General features: G+C 36.9%; 1 protein-coding gene across 31 annotated transcripts in view; it reads right to left on the bottom strand.

The window, feature by feature from the left end:
• Positions 1–23055, bottom strand: part of LOC105491024 (pseudopodium enriched atypical kinase 1) — a 305249-nt gene that overhangs the window by 202385 nt on the left and 79809 nt on the right. For 17 of the 31 annotated variants that reach the window (XR_011626306.1, XR_011626305.1, XM_011757117.2 and 14 more), the window contains one exon: positions 17058–17127. The exons of 13 other annotated variants lie outside the window; for them this stretch is intronic. The gene's annotated coding sequence lies outside the window, so the exon portion shown is untranslated. Of the gene's footprint in view, positions 1–17011; positions 17128–23055 lie in introns of all 31 variants that reach the window. One more of the 31 variants, XM_011757114.3, reaches the window with a different exon arrangement.

Here is a 23055-nt window from a genome sequence, read left to right as displayed (position 1 = left end):
AGGAATGGAATCAATTCCAGATTGTCTATAGCCATGTCTGAATTCCACCCTGACTTTTAATCCCCTCTCTGCCAACCAGCACGCTCTGGACCCCTGGACCTCACACCTAAGTTAGAGTAAGCAGGTTTATGAGTGTCTTACTATTTGGTGTAATCAAGCAAATCAGAAAGATAAGTCGCAGGAAAAAAATCATAATATTTTCTAATGATACATACAAATGATTTTCAGGAAATCAATGATACACCTCTCATTCATTAGCAAGGATGACCTGGACACAACCATTCTGTTAAACTACACTGCACAGTTTTTCATCACTGAGTTATTCTGCATTAGTGATGAGGTAAGAAGAGCAGAACACATAAGAAAAAATTGTTCCTTACAGCATTGAATTTATCAACATATGAAAGTGGGTTTCTAGAGTTTACAGAGGAAAACAAGAATGACAGGGAAAATGCTGAATACAGTCCTCTGTAGTGGGGAAAAAAGTGTAATTTCCTTCCTTGATCAATTACACTAGTCAGTTAACTAATATCTTGGTTCTAATTTAAGAGCTGGACCTATTCACCCTCTGAATCACAAGACAGAAGCGACTGCCTAACATTAAAAAAATTCTTAAAATTTTAAATACACATTATACTTTGAAATCAAGAAAAAAAATACAATAAAAGTGGAAGTCACTTTTAGTTGTTTTTTACTGTTTTTAAAAGTAATAATATAGAAATTCTGAAAAACATTGGTCTACATAAAGAAACACAAATCACTAGCAATACTACCAAATAGAGATAACTATTGACACGTTGATGTATGTATTTCATTATTTCCTTAAACAAGGCTTTGTGGGCAAGAGTTGTAAATCCAGAATCAAACTACTTCTCATCATTGGTCTAAGCTACTGTCATCTCTTGACAGGGTTATTACAATCACCTCCTATTTCCATGATTCCATAACAGCTCCTCTCCAGTCTATTCTACACCAAACAGCCAAAAAGATCTCTTAAAATGTCAGTCATATTTCATCCCTCTGCTCAAAACCCTACAATGGCTTCTCATCTCATCAATGTGTAAGTCTAAAGTGCTTACAAAGGTCCTACAAGGTCCTCCATCTTTACCCCTAACCTCCACTTCTCTCACCCTGTTTCCCATACACTCTCCTCCCTGGTTTAACTGTGCTGGTTAAGCTGACCTCCTTACTCTTGCTGGAACACACACAGTTCCCTCCACAAGGAATACTCTTACCCCAGATGTAAACATTGCTCTCTTCCTCCCTTTCTTCAGCTCTTTATTCAAATATCATTTTTCAGACACTTCCCTGACCTACCCTTTCCCTCCCTTGGTACACCTTATCACCCTATTCTGTTATATTTTTCTCCAATTATCACCAACTGACAAATTATTTGTTCACTGCTCTATCTCTACTAGCTAGAATGTAAGTTCCATGAAGGCAAAGAAATGACCTGTTTTGTTTTTTCCTCACTCAGTGCTCTATCTCTTGGTTCTAAAACAATTCCTGGGATACAGGAGGTACGAAGTATTTGTGAGTGAATGGCTGAGTAATTAGGATCAAAGTGTACCTAAAATTTACACTCAACTTTTGTCATTTACTATTAGCATTCCTAATTATTGCATGGCATTCCATTATAGATATATACTATATAGTAGATTGAATCAATTTTCTATTTTATTATGTTTAAAATTTTTACTTATTTATTTATTTTGAGACAAAGTCTTGCTCCGCTGCCCAGGCTGAAGTGTAGTGGCACTATCTCGGCTCACCGCAACTTCCACTTCCTGGGCGCAACTGATTCTCGTGCCTCAGACTTCCCAATAGCTGGGACTACAGGCATGTGCCAACAAGCCCAGCTAATTTTTGTATTTTTAGTAGAGACAGGGTTTTGCCATGTTGGCCAGGCTGGTCTTGAACTGCCCTCAGGTGATCCACCTGCCTCGGCCTCCCAAAGTGCTGGGATTACAGGCATGAGCCACCAAGCCTGGCCAACTTTCTATTTTAAATATTTAGGTTGTTTCTACATTTTCTGTATCATAAATATCCTTGTATACATAGAATACCTTTGAAATATATGTCTTCCTGCACAGCTCTGATAATTTCCCTAGGATAAATTATTTTAAGTATAAATGTTGGATCAAAGAGTATTTAGATCATGAATGTTTTTATTTTTTATTTATTTTTTTTGAGATGGAGTCTCGCTCTGTCGCCCAGGCTGGAGTCAGTGGCACGATCTCAGCTCACTGCAACCTCTGCCTCTCGGGTTCCAGCGATTCTCCTGCCTCAGCATCCCGAGTAGCTTGGGAATACAGCCTTGTGCCATCACGCCCAGCTAATTTTTGTATTTTTAGTAGAGATGGGGTCTCCCCATATTGGCCAGGCTGGTCTTGAACTCCTGACCTTGAGATCTGCCTGCCTCGGCCTCCCAAAGTTCTGGGATTACAGGCGTAAGCCACTGTGCCCGGCACTCATGAATGCTTTTAATATATTTTCCAAACTGCTCTAGAGGCTGGGCGAGGTGGCTCACGCCTGTAATCCCAGCACTTTGGGAGGCTGAGGCGAGCGGATCACTTGAGGTCAGGAGTTCAAAATCAGCCTGGTCAACATGGCAAAACTCTGTCTCTACTAAAAATACGCTACTGCACTCCAGCCTGGGCGACAGAGCAAGACTCCATCTCAAAATACATGTAAAAATAAATAAAAAAATAAGCTGCTCTAGAGAATGGCTAGTAATATAAGCTTACATTTCTCCTCACTCACAATGCATATGTGAGTCCTTTTTTGACAAAACCACAAAAAGTTGATTTTCTTCCCCCTGAACCTAAACAGGAATATCTAGTCACCATATATTTTTTGTTTGTTAAAAAATATTTTGGCCAGGAGCGGTGGCTCACGCCTGTAATCCCAGCACTTTGGGAGGCTGAGACGGGAGGATCATGAGGTCAGGAGATCAAGACCATCCTGGTTAACACAGTGAAACCTCGTGTCTACCAAAAATACAAAAAAATTAGCCGGGTGTGGTGGCAGGTGTCTGTAGTCCCAGCTACTCGGGAGACTGAGGCAGGAGAATGGCACAAACCCAGGAGGTGGAGGTTGCAGTGAGCCGGGATCGCGCCACTGCACTCCAGCCTGGGCAACAGAGCGAGACTCTGTCTCACTAAAAAAAAAAAAAAAAACTTTTCATTGGAAAGTTAGAGGAAAATATAAATTTTATTAGTTAATGACAGTGATTGTTTCCAAGCACCCTGTCCCATAGTGGCATTATTATTTTTAAAATCTGGTAGATTTTAAAGGGTACTTCATTTTTCTTTAACGGTACCTTATTGTTTTATTTTCTACTTCTCTGTTTACTAATGAAGTTGATGATGCTTTCCCACATTTATTGGTAGATTTTAAAAGGTACTTCATTGTTTTTTAACGGTAACTTATTGTTTTATTTTCCATTTCTTTGTTTACTAATGAGATTGATGATGCTTTCCCACATTTATTAGTTGATTTTGCTTTCCATGACAAACTGCCCTATTCATGACTGCTTCTTTTCCTATTCAGGTATTCATTTCTTATTGACTTATAAGTGCTCTTCATACATTAAAGATGTTAAATTTTTATCACATGGCATAAATATTCCTTCATATTTGACATTTGCCTTTCAATTTTGTTGATGGTATTTGATACATAATTTTTGTGCAACTAAATCTATTTATTTATTTATTTTTAATAGCGAAGAGGGTCTCACTTTATTGCTCAGGCTGTTCTTGAACTCCTAGGCTCAAGCCATCCTCCTGTCTCAGCCTCCCAAAGTGCTGGGATTACAACGCACAAGTCACTGTGCCGGATTCAATCACTTTTTATGTTACTCTTCATTTAATTTTGCATTTAGAAGAGCACTTTTATATACAACCAACATGCTATCAAGTTAGAAACCAATGGTGGTTTTGTGGTTTCTAACTGGGTAGAAGTCTGGGTATTTTTTCTTCTTTTTGCTTGTATATTTCTTTTCTCTAACAACTATATAAGCTTATCTAAGAAGAAATATTTTCTTAAACATTAAAAATAAAAAATAATTTCTCCACTACTTGATTATAAACTTATACACACACATTTCCTTATGTTTTTATTCTATTTTAAAATGTTTTCATTATTTCAACCATCTGAAATCTTAGCTCATGGTGTGAAGCACAACTCTAGTTTTATATTCTTGTGATTTTTAAGTCAATATTCTTACCACTTTTGTTTACTAATTCATTCTCCTAATGAATTGAAATGGCTTCACTATCATACATTAATCTGTCTTTTTTTAGGACTCTAGCTTGTTCCATTCTTAGTCAACTTCATATGGCTTTAATTATTGCAGATTTATAAAAATCTTCTAATACATGGTGGTAAAATTCCAACTTCATAATGCTACTCCTTCAAAAATTTTCTTTTAAACTTATTCTAGAACAATTTCAGACCAATTTTGTTAAATTTCCCTATTTCACCCCACTTCTGAATCAAAAATGTTAATTAGATTTTGATTAGAACTGCATCAAATTCATACATTTGGGAAGAATTAATATAAGACTGAGTCCTGCTTATTAGAAACATGTTTAATCTTTGTACTTATTCAACTCTCTTTATGTTATCCTGTACAGTTAAGTTTTTTAAAAAATAATTTCTGTACTTTTTATATAGTCTCTAAATACTTAGGAGATTTTTTTCTCCATTGTAGTTTCCAACTAGGTATTCCTTGAATATTGAAAAAGTACTGACTTCAGTACATTTAGACTGTAACTAACTACATAATTTTAGTTCAAATACGCTTTCAGGTAATTTTCCTAGATTTTCTGATAGATAATTGATCACTTGTGAATAACAGTAATGCTGTCTTCTCTTTTGAAACGACTGCCCAACCATGCAGTCTTTCTGCTCCTGACATCAGAAAGAAGGCCTTTTATTATTCCGGGAAGAAGAAATATTTCCAGATGAAGGTCTCCCATCTTGCCAGGTTTCTACTTGTACCTGCATATCCTTGTTACTGAGAAGTAGAGGAGATTTAGTCAGATTTATTCAGCATCTCCTCCACTCACAACCCAGGCAGTTTGTTCTTTCACGCAAGAATTTACAGGTTGGTTCTCTATACCTCCATCAACTCGATTCCTTTCATATTGTCTCTAGCATAAATGCCTCCAATTATGAAAAGTCCACCAGGAAATATTTTCATATTTTTTGTATGACTTTTGGATCAGCATCGTTTCCATCTTTTTTTTTTTTTTTTTTAAACAATGTGTGTGCTCCATCTCTCTCTTTCTGATATTCTTGCTATTGGTACAATATATTTTATCTCCTGACCTATCTTCCTTTTGTCTTATTTTGTCATTTTGACTTCTTTCTGCAGTGTCTAATTTGGTATTCACTGCATCCAGAGATTTTAATTTGGCAACTGTATTTTCGTGCCTTCAGAATCCTGTCAGATTGCTTCCTTTTTATTACTGATATCCAGCTTCCCCAGGTTTAATAACTAAACCTTTTTGAGAACACAAATCTCAACAGATTGCTAGTTGAGCTATCCAGCAATCTGAACAGGATTTGAGGCAGGAGGGTTGGTAGCTGGGAACTTAGTGACTAGGCCACCTATGTGGACAGGTTCCTTCTAGGGAGGTGCTATAAGCAAAGTCTGGATCTATAAACAGTGTTCACAAATGCTTCTGGTCAAAGAGCCAAGAGAGGAATTTAAACACTGTGCTTTGTAGGAACATGCATTAAGTTTACTGTCCCTCCCAACTTAAGAGTTCTCTCTCAGAAAGATTCTCCTTGAGGGGCTCCTCCTCAATTACCTTCTTTCATTCCAGGCCCATCAGCAATGCTGCATAACAAGGATTATTCTGGGTTTTCTGGCATGCGTGGCATTAAGCTCTAGCTTCTGATACACATGCAGTGTTTTTCCCATTCATCTATGTATCTACTGGTCTTTTTAATGGAAATTTAGATGGGTGAAGATAGGAAACTGTTTTTTCTGCTATTTTGCCCAATATTGTTATCTGTATTCTTATACATTACGTTTACGTTGATGCTTACTACTTTTTTTCAAGAGATAGGGTCTGGCTCGTTGTCCCGGTTGGATCGCAGTGGAATGACTGTAGCTCACTGCAGCCATGAAGTCTGGGCTTAAGCGAAACTCCTGACGCAGCCTCCTGAGTATCTAGGACTACAGGCGTGCAATACTACATGCAGCTAATTTTTTGTTGCTATTGTAGAGACAGGGTCTTGCTATGTTGCCCTGACTGGTCTCAAACTACTGACCTCAAATAATCCTCCCACTGCAGCCTCCCGAAGTGCTCAGATACAGGGGTGAGTCACTGTACACAGCCCTCTCACTACTTGTATTTAATCCATGTTTCTAGGTAATAGTTTCCAATCTCTATTTTACCAAGTCAAAGGGACTTAACAACATGCCATCCCTCCCCCCAATCATTGCACTTCAGGAAACAAATGCCACAATAAGAACACCTATCTCCTTCCGGGAAATCTTTTACCAGGTTAAATATAATGATGGACTAGTAGGACTCCAAATGGTCAGAGTTAATAGGCCCAGGTATCTCTGTGTCTTAATTTTTGAAGGTAAGATAACAAGAATAACAGTGTCATTAAAAGACTGCTATGAAAGACTAAACAGTGAGTGCCAGCTTCTCTGAGATGAAGCAAAGGGGTCTCTCCAAAAGACAGATGAGCACAAGTCCTGCACCAACTTATTCTACAACTATAGAGCTTCAGGGGCAGAGAATCAGCCTCATTCATGTTTGCATTCCAAGAATCACAATGGGCACAAAGAATCTAATCATTTACATCTTGCAGAACTACACTGTCCACATGGCTAGTAGGCAGAGTTACTTGCAATGAGGGCTCACCCTCATATTCTCTCACCAAAAAGCTCTCATTATAGAGACCTTTACTAGGAACCAAGGCAGCTTTTCCACTCAGGAGTCCCTTCTGAGTGAGGTGGCTAATAGTAACCTACTTTGGTTTTATATTATTCACACATAAATAATTTGGCAGTTTGCTAATCATGTCTATAAAAGCAACTCTTCAGTCCATTTTGGTTGCTTGTTGCCCACATGAAAAATAGTCTGTGAATCCTCGTGCACCGCTCAAAGCAGTAAAAACTATCTAGTCATTCTACAGAGCAATCTGGCAATACTTAGTGAACTTAATAATGGACATCCAACAACCAATCAATCACATTCTTGATTATACCTCTATAAAACAAAATGAAGATTATCACTGCAACATTATTAATGGCACATGGAGTTGAATACACCCAAGTGCCATCAGAAGAATGTATAAATAAGATAAATACATAGTATACATGGATAAGAGTGTGCACATGATATAATACTGTATAGCAGTCAGAAGTGATGAACCAGAATTGCATATAGCAACAAAAATAGATTGTTTAAATATAGGGCTAAATGAAAAAAAAAAGAACAAAATAGGATGTACAGACTAAGGCCATTTGTGAAAATTACAAACCTATATGTATATGTACGAAACACTATATAATATTTTCCAAAGATACACAAATATCCAAAGACATAAATTCACTAGATTATAGTAGGTGTTTATAGAGCAAACAGAAGGAGTAAAGATAGGAAAATGAGAAAAAAGACAACAAAGTAACCAATCAAGATGCGGGACTAGCCCTCAAGATGCCAACCGTAAGAAGCATGATTATATCCTACCTGTGCCCATGAAGTTTGAGAAGCATGTAGAAGAGTAAAAGAAGTCCAAATAAACTCAACCAAGACAAGATAATACAGACATGAAAGCTCCACTGGGGAAAAAAAAAATGTTCTAAGTATGCCAAGACAAAATTAATACAGTTTATTTTGAAAGGTGCCAGGAATGGTATTTCATTTATTTGAGAGGAGAAACCATTAGTGAATATTCATTTTAAAAATCAAGAAATAATTGTTGAAGATTATAATTAATAATGTAAAGTAACTACATGATCAAAATAAGAATTTGATGATTTCTCTGAAATTAATAGGTCTGTAGCATCATCCAGAGATTAATCTGAATTCATCATCCTGGCATATAAAGATCCTGAACACAAAATACCAAACAGAAGATAAGACATAGTCTGGCAGAGATTCCACACCAACAGAATTTTTAACTTTCACTTACCTCAGAGATATGCTACAAAACCTTTACCACGGATTAATTCCCATGAATGAGATGAAATCTAAAACCATGGCATATGCAAAAAATTAACACTGAAAAAGTCATTTGCCGGTAACCCTTTATTATTATAGCACAGTTATGAACATAGTGTCACTAGAAGAAGAGATGGGGAGACAAAATCTGGAACACATTTCATCCTTGAGGAAGACAGAGGCGGAAAAGCTACTTTAGCATTTCATGCAATAGAGCTAAGTAAGAAGAGCAAGGACTTAAGAAAAAAATCAATTCTCTTGGCATATTAGTCTGTTCTCATTAAATTACAGCTGAATCTGTCAATAATTTGGGGTGCTGATAGAAAAAAACAATCTGGACTGGAAGTACCATCACACCACTTTCTGGAACCTATAATAAACTATCTTGAGGTAAAAAGAGGTCATTATTTTTCAAATGTGTAAAGCAGTAAAAATTTGAGCTTTTTTAGCTATTGGACTCAAACTGCATAGCAATGAAAGGATAAATAAGCAATGATAATCAAATCAGCAGTGACAGATTAGCATGCACAATTAATATAGCAGACAATGGGAGTAGCCTCCTCTAAAGACTGCAATCCTGTATGGTTCAGATTTAATTTAGGCCACAGAGGATTCTGTAAACATCTGACAGCTTCCGCTTTTACTGGATGAAACTTGCTGCATTCATCAGCATAAATAATTAGATTCAACTCATCCCATCTCAGGCAAAATCAAGTCCTTTCCTCTTGCTGAGAGAGGAAGCTATGGCTTTACCTCCACCTTGAATTGCACAGATTATCTGATTAAATCTATAAATGGTGCTCTCAGAAACTGATGCTTAAAGAAAATCTGTGACTTTAAAAGAGCCCCAGAAAGAAATCTATAAAAGACACACTCTCCAACTAACAGCACATTTTTTAAAAATTAAGTCTTTCTACAATAGCTTCTGTTGAGTATGCTTAACAGACTACCTATGGAACATCTTATTAACAAATCTAATCTCAATTGTACATACATTCTAAAAAACACACACCACATAAAAAATCTTAAAAAAAATACATATATATATATATATATAGCTATTTAGAACCAATTTAGTAAGCCTCTACAAAATGAATCCCACAATAAAATTTAAATATATGTCTTTAAAGGATTGAAAAACTTAACCTTCAGGTCAGAACTAAATCATAGTAAATTCCAGAAAACCACGCATTTCTATCTAGGCTAATGTAAGAAACCACGATAAAATTAACACTTATAGTAAATTGATTCTTTAACATTAAATTGCTTTAAATTAAAATTTTTCCTTACAGTAAAAAAAAAGTCTTCTAAATCTCAAAAACAATGCTGAATTTTGAAATCAGTTGCAGAAATACATGTAAAGACGAAATTTCAAAATTTATAAATTGGTTATTTTTGAGAAGGGGAGAAGGATGAGATAAGGAGGAATTCACAAGGGTCTCAACTGCATTTCCAATCTGTAGATTAATAAGGTAAAATGTTAAGACTTTTTTATTTTTTTTTGAGATGGTCTCATTAGGTCGCCCACGCTTGAGCACGGTACTGCAATCATGCCTCACTGCAGCCTCAACCTCCTGGGCTCAGGTGATCCTACCATCTCAGACTCCTGAGTAGCTGGGACTACAAGCAAACGCCACCACACCCAGCTAGTTTTTTTGTAGATATGGGGTTTTGTCACGTTGCCCAGGCTGGTCTAAAGCTCCTGGGCTCAAGCGACCCACTGCCTTAGCCTCCCTAAAATAAGACTTGATAAAGCCATTTGGTAAGTACTTTAGATAAAGGTCCTTATATCAGTGTTTATATCTAATTGTATGTTCTAAATATTTTATAATTTTTAAAATGTAAAACAAAATTCACACAAAATTACATTTATACATAATTAACTAAAAATGGATTATACACCTAAATATAAAACATAAAACTATAAACATTTTACAAGATAACACAGAAAAACATCTAGGTGACTTGGGTTTGATGATGACTTCTTAGATTCAACACCAAAAGAACTATCCAAGAAAAAAAAAAACTGGTAAGTTGGACATCATTAAAACTTCTGCTCTGAAAAAGACATTGTTAATAAAAAGACAAGTCGCATACTGAGAGAAAATATTTGCAAAAGACGTATCTGAAATCAGGATGTTATCCAAAATATACATAGAACTCAAACTCCACATTAAGAAAACAATCTGATTAAAATGTGGGCCAGTGAACTGAGTAGACACCTTGTCAAAGAAGATATACATATGAAAAACAAGCATATGTTAAGAGGCTCAATACCACATATTATTAGGGAACTGCAAATTAAAACAATGAACTACCATACCATACACTTATTAGAATGGCTAAATTCAAAACACAACACCAAATGCTGGCAAAGACATGGGGCAACAGGATCTCTCATTCAGTGTTGCTGGGAATACAAAATGATGCAGTAACTTTGGAAGATAGTTTGGCAATTTCTCACAAAGTTGAACTTAGTCTTACTGTATGATCCAGCAATTGCATTCTGATTTGAGAACCAATGTCCACACAAAAACCTGCATGCAAATGTTTATAGAAGTTTTATTTCTTAACTGTGAAAACTTGGAAGCAACCAAGATGTCCTTCAATAGGTATGGATAAAGTGTATTAAGTCCACTCATTGGGATATTATTCAGGAATAAAAATACATGAACTATCAAACCATAGAACATACAGGAAGCTTGAACTAACACAGATAAGTGAAAGAAGCCATCTGAAGAGACTACATACTATATAACTCCAACTACATGACAGTCTGAAAATGGCAAACTTACAAAAACAGAAAAGATGAATGGTTGCCAAGGGTTCAGGGGTGAGGAAGGAGGAATGAATGAATGGAGCACAGATGACTTTTCTAGCAATGAAAACATTCTGCTTGAATGGTGTATCTACCATAACCACTGTAATCACAGATAGATGATATTATGAATTTGTCAAAACTCATGAAACTGCACAATATAAAGAGTGAGCCACAGTGTAAATTATAGACTTTATTTTAAAATAAGGGATTTACATTGGTTCATTAATTGAAGGTACCACCATTCTGTTTCAACCATAACTGTGTATATTGTAATTCAATTCTGGCACTAACTATCCCGAGTTAGTGTAGACCCTACAAGTTAAAGGGTATGATCCCAAACTAAATTGCCTTTACTTTAGAAACCAGCTGGACTTCAGGAGTCTCCAGACTACCTGCACTCTGACCAACTAGCCATAAATTCAGAGGTTTCCATGACTCCCTCAAGTTCAGAAATTTGCTAGAGAGATTTACACAACTCAGGAAAGTACTACATTTATAACTATAGCTTTTTTTTTTGAGACAGCATCTTGCTCTGTCACCAGGCTGGACTGAGGTGGCACAATCACAGCTCACTGCAACCCTTGATCTCCTGGGCTCAAACAATTCTCCCACCTCAGCCTCTTGAGTAAGTTATAACTTTACCATAAAAAATACACATACGACAAGGTATTAGAGGGTCTGAAGTGCAGAGTTTCTGTGCCCTTTCCCCCATGAATCAGGGCACTCACCCTCCCAGTACATCACTGTTTTCACCAACCAAAAAGCTCTGTTTGGCTGGGCATGGTGGCTCACGCCTGTAATCCCAGCACTTTGGGAGGCTGAGGTGGGTGGATCACCTGAGGTCAGGAGTTTGAGACCAGCCTGGCCAACATGGTGAAACCCTGAATCTACTAAAAATACAAAAATTAGCTGGGCATGGTGGCACATGCCTGTAATCCCAGCTACTCAGGAGGCTGAGGCAGGAGAATCACTTGAACCCGGGAGGCAGAGGTTGCAGTGAGCTGAGATTGCGCCACTGTACTCCAGCCTGGGTGAGAGAGCAAGACGGCATCTCAAAAGAAAAAAAAAAAAAAAAAGCTCCAGTGAGCTCCGGTGTCCACAGTTTTTATTGAGGGGTTATTACACAGGCATAATTGTTCAAATCATTAGCCACATGACTGGACTCAAACCTTCCTACTCCCACCAGGTCAGGCTGGCCTAAAGTCCCAACTTTCTAATCACATGGTTGTTCTTTCTGGTGACAGCTCCCATCTTGAAGCAATATAGAGGCCCACCATTAGTTACCAAGTTTACATAACAAAGATACACCTATCACTTCAGAAATTGCAAGGGTCTTATAATTTCCATGTAAAAAAGTCTAAGACAAAGACAAGACAAATTCTTTATTCTACCACAACCATAGTATAAGGGAAACCGTGTATGGGGGTGGGGAGCTCTGTACTGTCTGCAGTGTCTGTAAAAATCTAAAACTGTTCTAAAAATTAAGACTTTATTATTTTTTAGAACAGTTTTAGATTTTTACAATAAATAAAATTTTAAAAATAATATTATACATCAATGCAACTGCACATTAAGTTACATTGATTTAAAGGACTTAAGGGCTTTTAGTAATCTTTATATCTCCTTAGTCCAGCAGTATGCAGAACACAAAACAACCATTTAATGAACAGTTATTGAATGACTGGCTTCATTTCTTTTATTATGGAAAAAAAAAATTAAGTGTATAGTTCAGTAATGTTAAGTATATTCACATTGTTATGAAACACATCTCCAGAACTTTTTCATCATGCAAATCTGAAACGTATACCCATTAAGAATTCCTCTTCCCTCTCCCTTCAGCCCCTGGTATTCTACTTTCTGTTTCTATGAATTTGACTACTTCAGATACCTCATATAAGTGGATTCATACAGCATGCCTTTTTTTTTTTTTTTTTTTGAGACAGGTTCTTGCTCTGTCACCTAGGCTGGAATGCAGTGACATGATCACAGCTCACTGCAGCTACAATCTCCGGGCTCAAGTGATCCTCCCACCTCAGCCTCCTGAGTAGTTGGGGCTACAGGCAGGAACCACCATGCCTGGCTAATTTTTAAAAATTTTTCTGTAGGAACAGAGTCTTACTATGTTGCCCAGACTAGTTTAGAAGTCCTGGGCTCAAGCAATCCTCCCACCTTGGCCTTCCGAAGTGCTGGGATTACAGGAGTGAGCCACCACACCTGGCTTGCATATGTCTTTTTGTGACTGGATTATTTCACTTAGCATAATGTCTTCAAGTTCTTTCATGTTGTAGCATGTAACAGGATTTCTTTCCTTTTTAAAGCTAAATATCCTACTGTATGTATATACCTCATTTTGTTTATCCATTCATCTGATGATGGACATCTTGGGTACCTTCCACCTCCTGGCTATTATAAATAGTGTTGTTATGAACATGGGTGTGTACATATGTCTTTGAGAATTTACTTTCAATGCTTTTGAAAACTTAGCAGTGGCATTGCTGGATCATATGATAGTTCTATTTTTACCTTTTTGAAAAAATACCATACTGTTTTCCATAGCAGCTGCACCATTTTATATTCCCATCAACAACAATGCACAAAGGTTCCAATTTATCCACATCCTTCCCAACACTTGTTTTCTGTTTTGTTTTCTTTTTCCTTTTTCGATAACAGCTATCCTAATAGGTGTAAAGTGGTATCTCATTGTGGTTCGATTTGAATTTCCCTAATGATTAATGATGTTGAGCACATTTCATATGCTCATGACTATTTGTATCTTTGGAGAAATGCCTTTGATCATTTTTTAATTGAATTGTTTGGTTTTTTTGTAGTTGTGAGTTATAGGGGATTTTTTTATATTCTGGATATCAATCCCTAATCAGATATGTGATTTGCAAATATTTTCTCCCATTCTTCACAGGTTGTCTTTTCACTCTGTTAATAGTGTCCTTTGATGCACAAAAGTTTTTAATTTTAGTAAAGTCCAACTTACAACAGTCTCACTCTCTTGACTAGGCTGGAGAGGAGTGGCACAATCTTGGCTTACTGCAACCTCTACCTCCTGAGTTCAATGATTCTCATGCCTCAGCCTCCCAAGTAGCTGGGGTTACAGGCACACGCCACCATGCCCGGCTAATTTTTCTATTTTTAGTAGAGATGGGATTTCACCACGTTGACCAGGCTGGTCACGAACTCCTGACCTCAAGTGATCTGCCAGCCTTGGCCTCCCAAAGTGCTGGGATTACAGGTGTGAGCAACCGTGCCAGCCTTATCTATTTTTTCTTTTGTTACCTGTGCATTTGGTGTTATATCTAAGAAATCACTACAAATTCAATGTCATGAGGATTTTCTCCTAAGAGTTTTAGTTTTAGCTTTTATGTTTAGGTCTTTGATCAATGTTGGGTTAGTTTTCTGTATGTGGTATAAGGTAAGACTCCAACTTCATTTTTTTTTCATATGGAAATACAGTTTTCCCAACACGATTCATTGAAAAGACTGTCCTTTCCTCTCTCGCCATCCTTGTTGAAAATCATTTGACTATATATGCAAGGATTTAGTTCTTGGCTGTCCGTTTTTTTGTTTTTTGTTTTGTTTTGTTTTGTTTTTTCTGAGACAGAGTTTCGCTCTGTCGCCCAGGCTACAGTGCAGTGGCGCGATCTCTGCTCACTGCAAGCTCCGCCTCCCGGGTTCACGCCATTCTCCTGCCTCGGCCTCCCAAGTAGTTAGGAATACAGGCACCTGCCACCGTGCCCGGCTAACTTTTTATATTTTTAGTAGAGATGGGGTTTCGTCGTGTTAGTCAGGATAGTCTCAATCTCCTGACCTCGTGATCCACCCGCCTTGGCCTCGCAAAGTGCTGGAATTATAGGCGTGAGCCACAGCACCCGGCCGGCTGTCCATTTTATTCCACTGGTCTATACATCTGTCTTTATGCCAGTATCACACTATTTTGATAACCATAGTTTTTGTAGTAAGTTTTGAAATCAGGAAGTGAGAGACCTCCAACTCCGTTCTTCTTTTCAAGATTGTTTTGGCTATTTGCAGTTCCTTGAGATTCTACATAAATTTTAGGATAAATTTTCTATTTTTACAAAGAAGTCATTGGGATTTTGACAGGGATCTAATTGAATCTATACATTGCTTTGGGTAGTATTGGCATCTTAACAACATGTGTCTTCCAGCCCATGAACATGGACTGTTTCCATTTACTTATGTCTTAATTTCTTTCAGTAGTGTTTTGTACTTTTCAGTGTTCAGGTGTTCCACTTTCTTGATTAATTTATTCATATGTGTTTTATTCTTTTTGATAGAATTTTCTTCATTTCAAATCCATTTTTGGATTTTTCATTGTTAACGATTAGTAATACAACTGATTTTTGTGTGTTGTTTTGTATCCAGAAACTTCACTGAATTGTTTTAATTCGAACATGTTTTATGAAATCTTTAGGGTTTTCTACATATAAGATCATGTCATCCGCAAACAGAGATAATTTTACTTCTTCCTTTCTAGTTTGGATACATTTTTTTCTTTGTCTAATTGCTCTGGCTAGGACTTGCAATACTATGGTGAATATAAGTGGTAAGAGCAGGCATCCTTGACTTGTCCCTGGATCTTAGAGAAAAACCTTAAAGTTTTCCACCACTGATTAAGATGTTAGTTGTGGCTTTCCATATATGGCCTACATTATGTTGAGGTAGTTTTCTTCTACTCTTAGTTTGCTGAGTGTTTTTTTTTTTTTTTTAATCGTGAAAGGGTGTTAAATCTTGTCCAAGGCTTTTTCTGCATCTATTGAGACAGATTGTGTATTTTTTCGCCCTTCATTCAACTGGATAGCTTTGTAAGGCATATCTCATTCATTCAGAAACAAAATGAATACCCTCGTTTTGTATAGAGTTTCTCTTAATTTTTGTAACAAAACATTTAAAACAGAATTTAGTGACACAAGCTCTTTAAGTTTTATGAAAGACCAGAGGTTTCAAAAGGATAAAAAGGAGATATTGAGTAGAAGGCAGCTTTTAAAGGGAGAACATTGCACAACTAGCTCAGACTGGGAATCACATCAGATAAAACCTACCAAAAAGGATCAAGGCAAACCAACACTTCATTTCATATCACTGCAGCATACATCAATATACAACCCAGAATTGGTATACTGTTTATATAATACCCATTGATCAATAGCACAGTAGGGAAGTTAGAGTTAACAACAATTTACTGTATATTTCAAAATAGATAATTTTTTTTTGTATTCTCAACGCACACAAAAAGATAAATGTTTGAGGTGACGGATATCCCAATTACCCTGATTTGATCATTACACATTGTATACAGGTATTAAAGTATTACATGTACCCCCAAAATATGTACAACTATTACATATCAATAGGTAATTTTAAAAAAATCAAACTCATTTAAAGCCTGCATATACATATTAATTATACCACATAGCAATGGCAAAGGTCTATCATGGTCAAAAAGAACACAACTGAATAAATTAATATCTGGGGAAATGAAATGGAAAGGAAATCAAGTAGTATTCATTCAAAATTGCCTGCCCCTTTCCATAGAGTTAATTGAAGGCACAACAACTATGCCATAAACCAAAGTTCCAACCAAGAGTCAAAGCTATATTTTATAGAATTGTCACTTTCCTCACCAATACCAATAAATAAGTTATTAAATCTACCGTTTTGGCATAATAAAGTCATTTCAATAGAACTAAGAGTGCCACAGTTTCAACGTCATCTCTTCTGAAAATAAATGTTGCTGTCTTGACTCAGAATTCAAATTTCAGCAGCAGGTCATTATTTTGTTCTATTCTGTTGACATATTTTAACTCATTTTGTAAACCTAGAATTTGTTCCTGTTCTATAATCCCAGAAAGAAAAATGTTCATGAGAAGGCAATTTCATTTGGCTAGGTTGACAGTGATAGTCCCTTGGGGGAGAGGCCAACTCAAGCAGGACTGAAGAGGCTGTTAGAAGCCAATTTTCCTACCTGCTAATTGCTTTTATGACTAAGATGTATGGCCTCAGACACTCACCCAGCAAGCAGAAGATAGACGGAAACAGTCACATCTCAAGAGGTTTTTCCCTTCTTCTAAAAGAATTCAACTAGGAGACAAAACAGCAAAGAAACAGAAAAATGTCAAAAATATTAATTGCAAAAACATTAATTGTATCTTCCTGACTACCAAAAGGAAAAATGAAAAATAATGAAAAGACATTTATACGAATAGCCAGTAGAAAAAATATTCATTCATTGGTCACTCAGTAAATATTTACTGAAATGCCTATTATGGCAGACACTACTGTAGGTGCTGGAGATACAACAGTAAACTAGACACAATGTCCCTTTGTCCCCATCAGAGGAGATTAATGAGAAATAACAGCTACCAATTAGTGATCTGGTACTAAGAGGAAAACAAAATGCAGCCATGTAATAAAGTGAGTTGGGAAGCACTAATTTACAGTGAGTTGTCAAGGAAGCCTCTTTGAAGAGTGGACATTTAAGCTGAGACTTAAATGACAAGAAGGATCCAGTAAACCACCAGTCTGAGGGAAGACCATTCCTTGCAGAGAGACAAGGAGTAGAAGATTTGGAAATTGGAATAAACTTGGCACATTCATAGAAGACAAAAGAAGGCCATTGTAGCTGGAGTTTTGTGAACAACATTAACAATGGCAGCAGATAAGATCTCTTCAAAGTGCCACAGCCATTTCAAAATTATCTACTAAGAAGATAAAAATAAAACTATGACCCATGAACTATTCGTGGAAATTCACTTTTGGACTAGTAATGACCACTAGGAAACTTTCAACAGAAAAAAGATAAGCATGAGTTGAGAAATGCCATAGAGGAAGAGGTTTCTGAATCAGGGAGAATCAGCATCAGAGTACTGGCTGAATCAGTGCTGTCAGGAACCCCAAAAGCAATATTGTTCTAGATAAGATCAACATCTAGGGCTGGCACGCCTGGACAAGGGGATATCTGAGGCTTATAACAGGAACTGTTAAAGCACAGCACTCATAAATGAACTCCAACCACAAAGGAATGTTTCTGGACATATTTGTTCTAATCCTTGTTTGACCTACACATTTGAGATAGCCCACAGACTTTTACAAAATTTTTAATGTAAATAACAAATAAAACAACATAAAACAACACCCTCCTAAAACAGAAATTTTTAGAAATTACAGAAAATTTTTCCATGTTTAAAACTCTTCCTAGGTTACAAAATAAATTAGGAGTTTTTTTAAAAGAAAAAAATTTAGTGAGTATATGGATCATCTGTTTTCCTTCTATAGCAAACACAAAACAGTGTTTAAGTTCAAAAGCATATATAACATTAAACAATGCTACATTTAAAAATAAAACATACCTACTAAAAAAGAAGTAGCTCACCTTAATTGAAGGATAAACTTTATTTTTAAGCACTGAATGATTCCCAAACATACTGTATATGTTGCATAATGCTAACATTTTGTCATAGTGCTATAATGTTAAAATTCCCAAGCCATGCACGTGGCTATCAAATATATGCACTTTTCTACAAAAACATTATGGTCAGACATTATTCATCTAGAGAAAAAAAGAAACAAAAAGCAATGGAGATCAAAAACTTGCTCTACATGAGGTATATGGCAACGGCAATGTGTCTTCACTTAAGCCACATGCTAAAAAAAAAAAAAAAAAAAAGACTGGGATCAGAGACCTATACTGGAATCCCACCTCTCACACTAATTAGCATACACCATCCTTGAGCCTCAATTTTCCTCATCAGTAAAATGAGTCCCACGCCACCTACTCTTACAAGATTGATAGGGATATTAAATAAAATAAAACAGGTTAAGTTTAAAGGAATCCAGTCTTATTAATTGGTAATTACACTATAAGCAAGGGAAATGTCTTTAAAAAACAGTTGATTTTTTAAAAAGAAAAAATTATAAATAATAGGTTGTAAGAGCTAAACACAATGTAAACAATTCTCAAGTTAAATACACAGGCCAAACTCCTTTATTTTACCTATGAAGAAATAAAAGCTTGGCAAGCTTAAGTGACCAGCCCAGAGTTGAAAAAGCAGGCAGAAAAAAGGCTAAAATCTTGCTTAATTCCTAAATGTGGTATATATTTTATAGAGCACTTTCATATATAAGATCCAACTGATGTCCATGATAAAACAGTTAATACGACTCATGAGAAAACCCAAGCCACCAAAGTCAGCCAGCTACTTAGTGATAGAACTGTGACTAAAACCTGGTGATGAATACTGTCTCTCTCTGTTTTTTGGTGGGGGGAGGAAGTGGGTAGAGTTGGGGTCTAACTGTGTTGCTCAGGCTGGTCTTGAACTCCCAGGCCCAAGCAATCCTCTTACCTTGGCCTCATAAAGTGCTGGGATTATAGGCATGATTTACCATGTATGGCCTATGTCTCTTAAAAATTAAGATTTAAAGCCTTTCTTACTTATAATTTAACTGATACCAAAAAATGCCTTAGCAAGCAATCACTATTTTATTCAGTCAATAATTTTTTTTTTTTTTTCTGAGGCAGCGGCACCATCTCGGCTCACTGCAAGCTCCGCCTCCTGGGTTCAAGCCACGCTCTTGCCTCAGCCTCCCAAGTAGCTGGGACTACAGGCACCCGCCATCTTGCCCAGCTAATTTTTTGTATTTTTAGTAGAGACGGGGTTTCACCATGTTACCCAGGATAGTCTCGATCTCCTGACCTAGTGATCCACCCGCCTTTGCCTCCCAAAGTGCTGGGATTACAGGCGTGAGCCACCACGCCCGGCCTCAGTCGATAATTGTTTTTTAGGGTCACACTACAAAGACATAAATGTTTCCATGTTGTATTTAAGAGACTCGATCAGCTTAACATAAAAATGTTCATAATAGGAGCAAATTAAATTTTCAAAGATACATTTTTAGACCTATTTCCCAAAGCTCAATTGATATCAGCTTAATACAATGTAGCAAGACTTACTTTTATTCTGTTTGTTCATAGATTATTTAAACCAGATAGTTGGGTTAGTGAGTCACTGAGTACATGCTTAAGTATGATACTGAATCCATGTTTCTATCACTGATGATTCTAATATTCACATACTTTACAATTACTTAATCCTTTACATTGTCCTTTCTTCACGTAGGATTTTCAAGTTAACCCTTCTATAAGTAGGTCAATGGTTCTTAGACTTAAGTTGAGATGATTCACTTTCACAAATAATTATGTTACAAATACTGCATTGTTTTGCAGCTTAGGGGACAGCCAGGCTGGAAAACTAATTAAAAGGAAAGGATTCAAGTGGAGAGGAGCCAACTGAACAATATAGCATCTAAAAAACAAACACATTTACAATACATGTTTCTGAGTGTCACTAAGAAAATACACATCTGTTCGATATTCCAAATTCTGCCTTTAAAAAGGATCAAGCATTGTAGGAAGATTTCTAGGTTTAACAAGAAGACATGGAACAGCAATGTAGGAAGTGAGGGCTCAGTCACCATGATAGTTCTCAGATCATTTGTGCAAACATAATAAGAGCATACCCCCAAATAGGCCTCTGTTCAAAGCCACTTCGAAAGATGTGAAAATGCATGCACAAAAGTAATATCTGAGTTTTGCAACTACTAACTGGCAACACTGTTGTTGGGTAGGTGAGAACACAAAAGAACAATAAATCAATACACAAATTAACGGTAACCACTCACACTAATTTCATATGAATTAGAAGAATCAATATATAATTTGGGTGGTTATCCAGCACCCTTGAAATAGTCATGGCCAGACAGTATCATCAAATTAACTACTTAGCTCAGTTCACAAGACTTCACTTGTGCTCAGCAAGGACTATCACTGAATAGGGAACAGCCTGAATGTAGCAAGCTTTCCACTGAATTAAGATAGTATATATACCTTAAGGTATGTTGCTTGTCTGTCTTCTGAGAATTTTTTAAGCTACATTTGAAAAAAAAATGATAATACAATTGTGAGTCTCCTTAGTGTTAAATTTATATCTAAAGAATATAATGTATTCTTTAGATAGACAAAATAGTAAGTGTATGTGTGTTAGAGATTCAAGTAAAAAAAAAAAAAAAAACCAAGGCCCAGCTTGTGACAAATCATCACTACAGACTCCCCTACAGCTCAGTTCCCTATAGCTTCCTCAGCTATAGCTCTACAAAAGCCACAGAAATCAGAATGATCATGCTAAAGCATCTTATGGATTAATAAAGACAGATCAATTCTGTATAACCTATTTTGGTTTTTATTCAAATTATCTAAAATTGATAATTTGTAATTGGCTGTTAAGAAACATAATTCCTGGAACACTGCATTTCTCAATCACCTTGGATACGCAGGCATTTGCAAACATGGCCCTCTATTTAGAGCAATTCACATGTAAAGCACTCCATTAATTACACTCTTCATTCAATACACATCTATTAAGCACTATTGTGTACTAGGCACTATTGGTATTAGAGAAATACCATGCTGAATCAAATTAGCCCCTGCCTTCAGAGGCAGAAGGCTTTGCTTACAGACATGCAAACATTACATAATGAGACAAGTGCCATAACAAGATGTATACAAACCACTATGGAAATACACAAAGGGAAGGACTTAATTCTTCCTGGGGAGGTGAAGAAGAAAGGCTTGTCAGATTACTTAATATTTAACTGAGTGTTAAAGGGTCAGTATGAGTTTGTTAGGTAGACATACTAGAGGTTGTTCATGAGAGAGGATGTGACAGACCCACAGCCTGTGCAAAGTTGGGAGGGCAGAAAAGAGTACTTGCTTGGAAAGACAACAGAGCTCGGTAAAAGGTAAAAATGACAAAGTATGATCAGAATGAGGCAGGAAAATACGGTCTGGAGGCAGGGAACATAAAGCCAATTCACACTTTAGCTATAACAGGAAAGATCCTCTCCATAGGGTATATGCCGTAAATGACTTTGTAACTTTACTTCATCCTCTTTATTTACATAGGGCATACTCCAAGAAAAGGGTATTTAAACTCATGGAAAACTCTGTAACAGGGCCTTTGAGCCCCTATGCTCAGGCCCACTCCCACACTGTGGCATGTACGTTCATTTTCAACAAATCCCTTCATTCCTTCCTTGCTTTTTGTGTGTTTTGTCCAATTCTTTGTCCAAGATGCCAAGAACCTGGACACCCTCCACCATTAACAAGAATAGGGCACGAAGTTTCTTCAACAGGCCATGTTAAGACTTTATCTTGACGAAAATGTGGAGCACTGAAAGGTTTTGAACACAGGTGTGGTAACAGTTTGAGTTTTAGACAATTATTTCTGGGCATACAAGAAAAGGACAGACCAGAAAGAATAATGTCTAAAGCTAATGAAGTCTGGTAGACCTATAATAATATTATTAAAATTAGCCAAGTGCGGTGGCTCATGCCTATAATACCAGCACTTTGGGAGGCCAAGGCAGGAGTATAGCTTGAGCCCAGGAGTTCAAGGCCAGTCTTGATGACACAGGAGACCCCATCTCTACAAAAAAATTAAAAATTGGCCAGGCACGGTGATACATGCCTGTGGTTCCAGCTACTCGGGAGATTGAGGTGTGAGGACTGCTTGAGCCTGCAGTGAATTATGATCACCACTGCACTACAGCCTCCAGCCCGGGTAACAGAGCAAACCCTATCTCAAAAAATTGTTAAAATCACTACTATCCTTAGATCAAGGCAATAGGACTTGGTCCTCCTAGCCACACCTCTCCCCCAAGAAGTGAGCAGAGTAGAGGGCCAAATCGAAGTGCCTTACTGGATCTATCTCCAGAAATCACTTTCTATCTACCTAAAACCCCAGAACTCTGCTCAAATGGCCCTGAGTCCACTTCCAAGACAGGTCCTCGTTCAGATATATGTACCACTTGGCCTGAAGGGGAGATGAGGGACAGCTGTTGAGAGGAAATGGAGGCTATGGAGACAGCTTGGACATTTTGCCAAAATTTAAAAATATATACATTTTAAACAAAATATATATACTTTAGAAATATGTCATATTTTTAATATATATA

This window comes from Macaca nemestrina, chromosome 7 (genome assembly GCF_043159975.1).
Source record: "Macaca nemestrina isolate mMacNem1 chromosome 7, mMacNem.hap1, whole genome shotgun sequence".
Classification (NCBI taxonomy): domain Eukaryota; kingdom Metazoa; phylum Chordata; class Mammalia; order Primates; family Cercopithecidae; genus Macaca; species Macaca nemestrina.
The sequence above is the reverse complement of the archived record's forward strand: the minus strand, read 5'-3'. Positions and strand labels throughout refer to the sequence as shown.